Raw genomic sequence first — 10,724 nt, 5'->3', positions numbered from 1 at the left:
CAAGGATCCGCGACTAGGAGACAGACACACACTGGCAGGTATATTTATACACTTTACTTATGCAAAATGGGAAGGAATCAACAAAAGAAACTAAGTTACATATAACAGTATGAGGATAACGCACGCTATAAACTGGCCCTAGCTGTCCCTGAGATACTTGTACGGTACCGGCTTTATACAGTCTCTCAGCTCTCTGTGGTGCTCCCTCGATGCAGGCCTGTCCAGGAACTCAGCAGACTCTGTCTTGCTTCTGTCTTGGGTGAAGGTCTGAACAAAGTCCAAGGCACAGTCCAGCTTTAGTCTCCAGAACAATCTCCACAACACTGCCGCTTTCTCCAGTCAGTCTCTGCAGTGTTTCAGGCCTTCTACTATGGCTTACAGCAGCAACGGCCTCTCACAGGTCCTCACAGCACACACTCTGCACCCACACCACGCTGCTCTGTGCTTCCTGCTCACGTCACTTCCTCCGGACTGCACCATTTAGCAGGCAAAAAAGGGTGCTTATTGTCTCTCACATTGGTGCAGTCCCAGGCTATATTTCTTCACACCAGTAGATGGCAGCAAAACAACACTATTAAGACAATAGGGGCTATTACTGACTGCTACAATCCTTTAAAGGGATCCTATCATTCACACACAATTTTTTCTAGGTACCACGTCGGAATAGCCTTAAGAAAGGCTATTCTTCTCCTACCTTTCGTTGTCTTCGCCGCTGTTCGCCTACAATCCCGGTTTCTCTCAGTATGCATATTAGCTCTCTCACAGCACTGGGGGCGGGCCCCAGCGATCAAACAGGACTGGGGGTGTCCCCAATGCTGCGAGAGAACTCTCTCCAGCGCTGCCTCCGTCTTCGTCAGCAGCATCCTCTTCTTCCAGCGGTGGCTTATAGCTTCTAGGACTCGGACCTTAGGCAGAGCATACTGCGCATGCCCACCGGCCACAAGAAAATGGCCTCTTGCACAGTATTGTAAGCGGCCATTTTCTCGTGGTCTGTGGGTATGCGCAGTCTGCTCTGTCCAAGGCCCGAGGCCTAGAAGTCTAAAAATGAGTCAAACTTCTGTATTTCTGATGACATAACGGTATACAATGATATGAGTTAAAGGTGGAGTTTTACTTTATTAGTATACGGGGTTAGTTAGTAATAATTTCTCTTTGTACATTTTTATATTAAAATATCTGTTTTTGGTAAAGCAGTTATTGAAAAATGTGACTGCCTTTACAGCGAGTGTCGCTCATTTTCTTGTACTAATGAATGGCTCCAGCGTCCTAGTGCAACAGCAATGGCCGCTCCAGTGCTACAGTCGCAGCCCTGCGTGTAATACCAGCATTATTCAGTAGTCAATGTCGTAATCCATATACAATAAACTGAGATTTCTAGAATATTAGTGTTGTTCTGTTTTATGTGTAAGTGCACACTCTCCTATGGGCACACTAGAGTAAATCTTTTGGATATTCTATTATGTCGACTGTTCAACACAAGCTATCTGCAAGGGGGCGTACAAAGATTTATCACTAACTACTGCTTATCAGTAGACAATTCCTATAATATAGTTATAATGAAGCCGCAACCTCCACGCCTATGTATTTATGATCTCAGATTAGATAGAGATATGGATGTTTACAATGTTCCCCAGCAGGCTGGGATGGTTCTGTCTATAGCGGCCTATGTAATAATGTGCCGAGGCATCATGGGACAGATAGCAACGCAAAAAGAACTGAAATCTAAAAACCATATGAGTGCAAGTTACATAAAAGAAGCCTCTTAAAGACGATCAGGTAAGCTGTGAATAAAGTGTTTATGCCGTGTATAAGTGTATAGATTTATATATAAATTGTGTAAAGTCTGTTATACTGAATGTAGTTTATGGATTGTATATTACAATTTGTGATCAGTGATGTTTATAGTTCAAGTAAGTTTAAAAATAGCAAACAGCATTGGTTAAAGGGGTTTTCTGGGCAAAAATATTGATGACCTATCTAAGGACAGGTCATCAATGCAAGCACAATGGATGTCCAGCACCCAATACCCCCATTGATCAGCTGTTGTCAGCCACTGATATACAGAGAATGGAGCAGGAAGCAGACAGTTCCATTCTCTGTGTAGCGACCAGATAAGGTTATTGCAGATCAGCTCCTAATCACTTAAATAGGAACTAGGCTGCAGTACCTCATACAGCCACTACATAGAGAATGGAGCTGTCTGCTTCCTGCTCCATTCTCTGTGTATCAGCAAATGAGAACAGCTGATCGGTGGAGGCCCCAAGTGTTGTCCCCCACTGATCTAATATTAGTATACGTCATCAATATTTTTAGCCTTGAAAGCCCTTTTAAGGTGTTAAAGGTTACAGCTCACAAATGTAAAATACATGATAGGGGTAATGGCTCACAATCGGTGGAGTAATACTTCTGGACAGTTTCACTCCTACGATCTCTAACTATTAATATGGAGCCCACAGGACTCTCAGATTGTGCCCAATAATGCATACTGTTCTGGTTCTAACAAAGCTTTAGTTGACCTTTCATGTCTTTAGAGATGGGCGGTATTATATATCACTACAAAGCTGCGTTGAATTTCATTCACTGTCAGCATTGCCGGTATGCGCTCTGGTTCCAGAGATATTGATGCTGTTAGTTTCGGCTCCAATATCCCTCAACTGTCAGAGTCCATTCACATGGAGGAAAATGGTGAGGAATTTTTCACGCTGAAAAAAAAGCCTCCCATTGATTTCAATGGGTTCTGCTAGCTTTTTTTTCCACTAGTGGAATAAATGGCCAGTTCTTCAGGGATTAACCTGACACTGGAAAAAAATACTCTTCATCGGATGTTAAATGTTCCAGGTACCAAACCATGAACACCGGCATTCTCATCAACCAACGTTATATGTTACAGCATTCTCATAACAATATTATGTGAGAAACATTGATAAGATTGCTATATGTAAGATCTATGTGGTAACATGCACCGTCTCTCATTAACCCTTTTCCAACAACCGCTGTACTAGTACGGCGCATGCTGGGTGTGTAACTATGGCGACCGCCATAGCCGTCAGGTGGCATTAGCCATGAATAAAAACTGTCTTATTCAGAAACCACTGAGGCAATTTACATACTAAAGGTATGTGTGGTCTAACCTTTCTAAAGGCTATGCAAGGATTTGTTTAGTTATAAATGACTTCTCCCAATGATAAAGCCCCTTTAAAAGCATATTTTAAACAATTGGTCATTTTCTGGTGTCACATTCACATTAACTTACTCTTCCATTCTTACTTATGTCCCTCAAGAATTGCTGCAGAATTTGGGCAGTTCTGTTATTCTATCATGTGTCATTGAAGGTCAGGTTACCACTGCATCAATGGCCTCCTAAGGCTGCTGCTGCCTCCACATTATATCACCTTGTCACTCTGTGGCCTACTCACTCTGCTGCCACCTCCACACTCTGCCACCGAGTCACTGCATGGCCTCCTAAGGCTGCTGCCGGCGCCACACTCTGCCACTAGGTAACCATATGGCCTCCTAAGGTTGCTGCAACCTCCAGACTCTGCCAATGGGTCACTGTATGGCCTCTTAAGGCTGCTGCCACCTCCACACTCTGTCACTGTGCACCGCATGCCCTCCTAAGGCTGCTGCTATCTCCACATTATATCAACTTGCCACTTGGACCACAATGACCACTTCTGCCAGCTGTGACTTGACTCTGTAAAGTTTGAAACACATACATCTTTGACTCCTCACGCGAATTCTGAAGTTTTCAACAGCTCTTCTGCACATTTGGATGGCTATTGCCGTAACTTCCTCCCTGATTCTGTCCTTAAAGGGATTCTACCATTAAATCATCTTTTTTCTAATGAACATGTCGGAATAGCCTTAAGAAAGGCTATTCGTCTCCTACCTTTAGACGTGGTCTCCGTCGCGCTGTTCTGTAGAAATTCCGGTTTTAACCGGTATGCAAATGAGCTCTCCACAGCAATGAGGGCGGGCCCCAGCGCTGAAACACCGATGAGCGCGTCTCCATTGCTGCCCAGAGCTCTTTCCTGCGCCGCCTCCTTCTTCTGCAGTAACTCTGCCTCTTCTGGCTTCTCTTGCTCTTGTAGTTCTATACAGGAGCATAGAGAGGCCACTCCAAAATGGCCGCCTGCCAGCTCCTGTATTGAACTGCAAGAGCGGCTACCCCAAAATGGCCACCGGCCGGCGGCCATTTTGGGGTGGCCTCTCTATGCTCCTGTATCGAACTACAAGAGCAAGAGAAGCCAGAAGAGGTGGAGTTGCTGCAGAAGAAGGAGGCGGCGCAGGAAAGAGCTCTCGGGCAGCAATGGGGAGGCGCTCATCGGCCTTTCAGCGCTGGGGCCCACCATCATTGCTGCGGAGAGCTCATTTGCATACCGGTTAAAACCGGTATTTCTATGGAACGGCGCGGCGGAGACCACGTCTAAAGGTAGGAGACGAATAGCCTTTCTTAAGGCTATTAGAATAGAGGAAGCGCTATAGAATAGAGGAACCTCTGCTGCCATTGTCTGCTGGTACCTGCCATTCCTGGGATACAGATAAGTGCATTTTATAAAGTGACTTTGTATTTGCTGAGGTTTGCATTTCGTAAAAGGGACAGAAGCCTTATTATTTTACTTAAAGAGACAATATCCTAATCTTTGCAAAAATGTCTACATCGCCTCAGGGTGACTTGCCTGGCGCAGATAACACTACAACCTCATCCTCCAGTTCTCCTGCACCTCAGGAGACAGCTACCATCTCTGCTTCAACTCCTGTTATAGCGACAGGCTTGCCTTTCTTTATAGGACCCTCCAGTCTTCCAAGTTACAGAGGGGATCCTCATACAGGCATCGTCTCGCGATAGACAGATGTAGGTATGAGATAGCTAGGTCCGGTCATGTGATCAGAAGATCACATGATCGCGGAGTTTAGGCTATGGAGAGGACTAGAAGTTTCGAGTGACAAGTAAGAGTGTATATGCATGCTTTCATATTTATTCCATATTTATTGTTTATTTCAATATACAACAGTGGAACACAAGAAGTTTTTCTATTGAGGTTTATGTATTTATTTATTTTTGTACAAAAAAGTATTATGTATGTAAATATATGGTACGTCGTGGTGGAAGTGACGTGATCACAGGTGGTTTGAAGTTGTGTTTTAGGGGTAATTAAGGGGAGGTTACACCCAGTTAGGTATGTTTTTAAGGGAAGTTTCAGTCAGTAAAATTCGTGCCATGATGAAGGAGTAATCCGAAACGCGTAGGCCATAGTTCCACCTGTGATACGCCAAGTCTACCACGACATACACTTCATGTGCATTGAATGTTTTTAAAGATGAAGAAAATAAAGGTGACGTGATTTTTATTTTAAACCGGAGTATGCTGGAATTTGTTGTATATTGGTTTCCATTGCCGATGTGAGTCCGTCGGCTTCCGTGCATCCCGGATTTATATATTTTTGGAAAAACAAGTGGGTGAGCTGGACATTGAGTTGTTTATCTTGCGGTGCTTTGGACTTTCTTCGTTGACTCCCCCTTGTGTATTTGTATACAGTGATTCATATATATCATGGATACTTCTATGTGTTTTACTACGCTAAAACTGTCTACGGGCAGAGCGTCAAAAGCTGCAGCTGTTTTCAATCAACAAGTTGCCATTGTACAGTCTACTAATCCAGATTTAAAATCCTTGATAAATCAATGGGAAAAATGTTTAACTCAAGAAACAAAAATTACATGGGACTGCCTAACTTTAGAAAAATATGTGACAAGTAATATGATTCCACGAGGGCTACGGCTCAAAAAATTCCCTACATATTCATACAACGAAGAGTTTACTAGTAATTGGAATGATATCCTTTCTAAATGTTCACTGGATTTAATGAGACTTATTGTGGATCAAGAAAAAAAGAAACTTGACACATTAAAAGTGGATTTGGCTAAAATACAGGAACAACTTAAAGAGTTCGAAAATGATCCGATTTATATTACATCTAAAGGTCTGGTGGAAAAAAAGATCGAGAATTTAGAAGAAACTATTATATCTATTAAAAAGAAAAAATACCAACGGGATTTGAACGATTATACTACGGGCTTTGTGTATGCTACCAGAGACAATAGCCAAAAATTTCCTCCAAAGTCCATACTTAGAAATCGTAGATCTCCTATGAATAAAAGACGCAAAGTGTCGTTTTCTTCGTCTGAACAAGGATCGGATCTATCATATTCTACTCAAGAGGAGGATGTTTCAACAGATACATCATATGCTTCCTCGTCGGTGTCACATAATACAAGGCAGCAAACCGGAGATAGGATCAGAGACAGATCAAAAAACGCATACGGAGAGCGGGCAGGAAACACAAAAGGTTTTTGAAAATATCCTACCCGCTCGAATCGCAACTAATGTTGAGTGAAAACAGTAAAAGGAATGAATATGATAATGTTATCAATTTATCTAAACATGAATTGAATATTCATGAAATGTCAGTTTTGTCTAAAGGTTTGGGATTTGTACCCAATCAAAACTTTAACCTGTTTAATACACTGTTGGACGTAAATAAGTTTGTTAGAATGTTAACTATTAAGAGGCATTTTGTTAATAAAGAGTCTGAGGATATTAGAGATGAGTTACAAGCAGTAGAGTTATTGGGAGTAGATCAATCTAAAATAAGGATGGAAGTGGATAATATGTACAGTGGTGATAATGTTTATGCCAATATGACGTTTCAAGAGCAAACTGCCATGAGTAGTTTGATACAATTACAGGAAGAAACAGATCCATTTAATGATGGTATAGTACATAGAGTTGGTGCCACTGTGAAGAATCCTACATTTTATCTAGTAGCATCTAGAGCCTCAGTTTATACATTATTCCAACAGGCGGTTGAAGCTGAGTTGGTACATTTAGCTAAAACTAAAAAGGATGGTTATCGCAAGAACAATATGACTTCAGATGAATATAAGGCTTTGCAAGATTTAGGAAAGAAAAAAGAATTAGTTTTCAAAAAAAGTGATAAAGATGGTAAAATAGTAGTATTGGACAGTGAAGAATATAGGAAGGGTTGTCTGAAAATATTGGAAGATAAAACTACATACAGGAAATTAGAGGGTAATCCGACAGAAAGTATTTCTGTGTCTCTTAAAAAATTAGTTCAAAAAGGGGTGGATGGTGGTATATTTACTGCCTCTCAAGTGAAACATCTTATTCCTGATCACTCTACGACAGCTATCTTCCATGGGATACCCAAGACGCACAAACAGGTTCATCCAGTACCTTTACATCCTATCGTGGCAGGTATGGGGTCTCTAAATGAACTGTTGTGCGCATGGGTAGATGATCTTTTAAAACCCATGGTTAGACGATGTGCGGGGTATATTAGAGATACAAAAATGCTACTTAATGAAATGGAAAATATACAATGGAGTAAAGAATTTTCGTGGGTGTCGATGGATATCGTTTCGTTATATTCTAATATTCCCCACGATATAGTTTTGAAAGCTTTATTCCATCATCTATCTAAATACAGTAGATTTTCGGAGATTCTGTGTGAATACATTCTGGAGGTTACTTCGTACCTTCTTACAAATAATTTTTTCCTATTTGATGGTGGGTACTATCTGCAGATTAAAGGGGCCCCTATGGGGGCACCCTTCTCCCCGTCTGTCGCCAATCTGACACTATCTTGGTGGGAGGAGAATTTCGTATTTACTCCTGCAAATCCTTTTTCGGGACACATATTCTGGTACGGGCGCTATATTGATGATGCCCTCATTATTTGGAGGGGTCCTATAGCGCCCGTACCAGAATGGATTAAATATGTCAATACCAATCCCATTGGCTTGTCCTTTACCTTCATGCAACAGGATGTATGTATCTCTTTCCTGGATGTTAAGCTGACAGGTAATACAGATGTTGGTAGAGTGGAGACTAGCTTATTTCGTAAAGATGTTGGAGGTAATACTCTTTTGCGGGCGGATTGCCATCATCCGAATCACACCCTAAATTCTATACCTGTGGGTGAACTTATGCGTACCCGCCGAAATTGTTCTACTCTAACTAGTTACGAGGTAGAAAAGGAGGTTACCTTACATAGGTTGAGAGATAGGGGTTACCCCGATTGGTCTTTGCGTAGAGCCAGTAACATTGTGGACTCTATGTCAAGACAGGATCTTTTGAAGGTAAATATTGATGGGAGGGGATATTCTACTTGTGATAGGAAAAATAGTAAAAATAAGATAGTTTTCTCTACCCCTTTTAGTAACCAGTTTAAATGTATCAGAAATATTATATATCGTAATTTGTCTATTTTAAATCAGGATCCTATAACAAAACAGATATTGCATGAAGGAGTTCAAGTGGTGGCCCGTAGAGGGTATACGATAGGTAATAGAATTTCTCCTAGTCTTTTTGTAAGATCTGAATCTAGGAATGATATGTGGTTAACTGTAAAGGGATGTTACAACTGTGGGGTTACACGATGTAATGCATGTAAATTTATTAAAAAGACAAAAGAATTCTATAATTCGGATCATAGTAAAATTTACAAGATGGATACCTTTTTGAACTGCAATAGCCAATACGTGGTTTACATAGGGGAATGTGTGTCATGTAAATTACTGTATGTAGGTTGTACGATAAGGAAATTTAAGAAACGTATCTCAGAACATGTGTCAGATAGTACAGGGAATATAGATAACATGTCCAACTTGTCACGACATTTTACTTCAAAACATGCAGGGAAAGTTGATTCTCTAAAATTTTATGCAATAGAACAAGTGGAAAAAGCAGTAAGAGGAGGAGACAGACGTAGAAAATTACTACGCAGAGAAGCTTTCTGGATTATGGAGCTTAATACTCGTTCTCCTGAAGGGTTAAATATAAGATCCGACCTAGCCTATATTCATTAAAGTGAGTGCAGTTTTCTCTTAATAAACATTGGTCCATTTCATCTGACAGTCAAAAGTAGGTTGATATATATTAGAGAAGGTGTTTCTTCTTTGTCGCCTAAAAAGTATAAAGGATCAAAAAGTATCATTGTAGGTCTATTAGGATGTGTACTTACCTTGTTCGAGGTTGTATCTATGAGCTTTTTTTGATGTAAGAAGATCGTAACCTGTCAGTTTTGTAATACAGGCATCGTCTCGCGATAGACAGATGTAGGTATGAGATAGCTAGGTCCGGTCATGTGATCAGAAGATCACATGATCGCGGAGTTTAGGCTATGGAGAGGACTAGAAGTTTCGAGTGACAAGTAAGAGTGTATATGCATGCTTTCATATTTATTCCATATTTATTGTTTATTTCAATATACAACAGTGGAACACAAGAAGTTTTTCTATTGAGGTTTATGTATTTATTTATTTTTGTACAAAAAAGTATTATGTATGTAAATATATGGTACGTCGTGGTGGAAGTGACGTGATCACAGGTGGTTTGAAGTTGTGTTTTAGGGGTAATTAAGGGGAGGTTACACCCAGTTAGGTATGTTTTTAAGGGAAGTTTCAGTCAGTAAAATTCGTGCCATGATGAAGGAGTAATCCGAAACGCGTAGGCCATAGTTCCACCTGTGATACGCCAAGTCTACCACGACATACACTTCATGTGCATTGAATGTTTTTAAAGATGAAGAAAATAAAGGTGACGTGATTTTTATTTTAAACCGGAGTATGCTGGAATTTTATACAATTCAGCACACATGCAAATATCCAGCTCACCCCAATTCCATATGAAACAAAGTTCCTGGGCTGCACGGATGCGGATAGACTCCAATCCACACTGATACGATGTCTGATAGTAGAAGGATCCAGCGTCACCAGGTAAGTAAAATATAACTTTTATTTTTCCATTTTAAAAGTTTACAGCATTCCAATTAGATGGCAAGCATATACGAATGGAGAAACACTGCTACGCGTTTCGGAACCTTCCTCGTTGCCATGACGAAGGGACGAGGAAGGTCCCGAAACGCGTAGCAGTGTTTCTCCATTCGTATATGCTTGCCATCTAATTGGAATGCTGTAAACTTTTAAAATGGAAAAATAAAAGTTATATTTTACTTACCTGGTGACGCTGGATCCTTCTACTATGCTGGAATTTGTTATATCCTCATACCCTTGCTGGGTTTCAGGAAAAGATATTGCGTACTCTTGAACTTGGGATATTTGGTGCACATTTGGGACCCAGGGACTCCCTGCAAGCCGGCCACATCGGATATAATCACCAGTGATACCAGCCCTGGCCCCTCCTGAGTGTTGCAACTGTACTGAGGACGCTACTTGTATCTGTGTCTATTGTTCAGCAGGAGAACATCGAGGACATCGGGTGGAGATGCTGGATGAGGCCTCTGAGAAGAAGAAGGAGAAGAAACTGAAACTGAGAAATGTTCTCCAGAAACTGATCACAAAGAGAGAGGAGACTGAGGAAAGAGTCCAGAGTCTGGAGGAGAGCAGGAGAAAAGCTCAAGAAAAAGCATCTGGAGAAGCCGAGAGAGTCACTGCCCTGTTTATAGACATCAGGAGACGACTGGATGACCTGGAGAGGAAGGTCCTGATGGAGATCTCCAGGCAGGAGAAGGAAAAGTCACTGTCACTGTCTGCTCTGATCCAGAAGCTGGAAATAAAGAAGGCCGAGCTGTCCATGAAGATGCGGCACATTGAGGAGCTGTGTAACATGACTGATCCACTGACTGTCTTACAGGATCCTGACACAGGTGACTTGTGTGCAGGGTCGGACTGGGGTGCCT

Source organism: Leptodactylus fuscus, chromosome 10 (genome assembly GCF_031893055.1).
Source record: "Leptodactylus fuscus isolate aLepFus1 chromosome 10, aLepFus1.hap2, whole genome shotgun sequence".
Classification (NCBI taxonomy): domain Eukaryota; kingdom Metazoa; phylum Chordata; class Amphibia; order Anura; family Leptodactylidae; genus Leptodactylus; species Leptodactylus fuscus.
The sequence above is the reverse complement of the archived record's forward strand: the minus strand, read 5'-3'. Positions refer to the sequence as shown.